This window comes from Theobroma umbraticum, unplaced genomic scaffold, assembly GCF_002168275.2.
Source record: "Theobroma umbraticum cultivar Fairchild unplaced genomic scaffold, ASM216827v3 scaffold_34.0, whole genome shotgun sequence".
Classification (NCBI taxonomy): Eukaryota; Viridiplantae; Streptophyta; class Magnoliopsida; order Malvales; family Malvaceae; genus Theobroma; species Theobroma umbraticum.
The window spans coordinates 2,608,112-2,609,516 of NW_018397275.1; positions in this window are offsets into that span (position 1 = coordinate 2,608,112).

A 1,405-nucleotide genomic window follows, 5' to 3' on the forward strand; every position below is an offset into this window, starting at 1 on the left:
ACAAGCATTTATCATACAATCCATATTCTTCAACAAACCAAAGCTTACAAAACACAAATTCAATCCATACAATCCATACAATCTCATACTTTGCATGCTTACATCTCGGTTTAGGCTTGAATTTCCAAATATGATTCACAACTACCTCACATCTATGGTCACCACTACTACCACAAACATAGACAATCAATATACATCTCATTTTTCCTTTCTACTCATGATTTCAAGACTAAAACACTTACCCATTGCTTTTTTAGCTCCAAAATCACCATACATTCCAAGATCTACCTACATGCATGCCTCGAGTCTTTTGAATCTTTGTAGATCCTTGGTACCACAAACAAAATCTCACATTACAAGTGATTTACAAAGCTTGCATTTCAAACAAAAATGACAATCTTTTTACCTTTCTTGTCTCAAGTTCACTAGGACGAATCCTCCTTTCTCTTTTCTTCTTCCTCCTTTCTTCCTTTCTTTCTTTCTCTTTTCTTCTTTTTTAACTGTTCTTCTCTTCTCGGGTGAAAGCTTCACAATGCCTTCTCCCTTCCATTTTCATTCCAAATGGGTAGATCTCTCATGAACTCACTTGTTTCCTTCACATTTTCTTCTAAAGGCCAAACCTCATTTCACATGTTTCTTTTCTTCTATTTTTATTCTGTGATGGGCGGACCTATTAAGTTAAAAGCCTTGAAAATGGCTTTAGCTTTCTCATTTTGCCCACACAAAGTCACATCTTTTTTTTTCTTTCTTCTTCTTTTTCTTTTCCTTTCATTTTCTTCTCCCATGGGTGGATGCCAAGGCTTGGTTATTTGGCATTTTCCTTTTTCTTTTATATGCTTAACATCACAAGGCAAAAGCTTTTGAAACTTTTCCACCCGTCATCTTCATTTTCCATTATTTCTTCATTTTTTTATTCCATGCACCCTTATTCCTCCAATCATATTTCATGCACAAGTTTTACTTTATATTTTAATTGGCCATTTGTTACACTATTCAAGTCACATGCATTCCATATTGATCCTTCGTTATTTGGCCACCTAATGCACCAATCCCATTACATGCAAAATAACCTATTCTTTTCCTTCCTTTGACTTCACATGGTAAGGGTCCCATATGTCCCCCACTAACTTCTCTTTTTTGCATACTATGATTTGCATGTAATAGTGATATCACATGTATATTTCATATTCCACATAAGTTAACATCCCTTGGTTAGTGAATGTCCATTTAACTTCAAATATTGGAATTGCATATAAGTATTCAAACTTTCCCTTATTTACCATTCACCCCCCTAAACTTTCATGCTTTACAATTTGATCCTCCCAACATTTGTTTAATTTCAATTTCCTCTTATTTTCTTTCCTTTACTTGTGTACAAACAAAATATAAAATTTGCACTTCACCA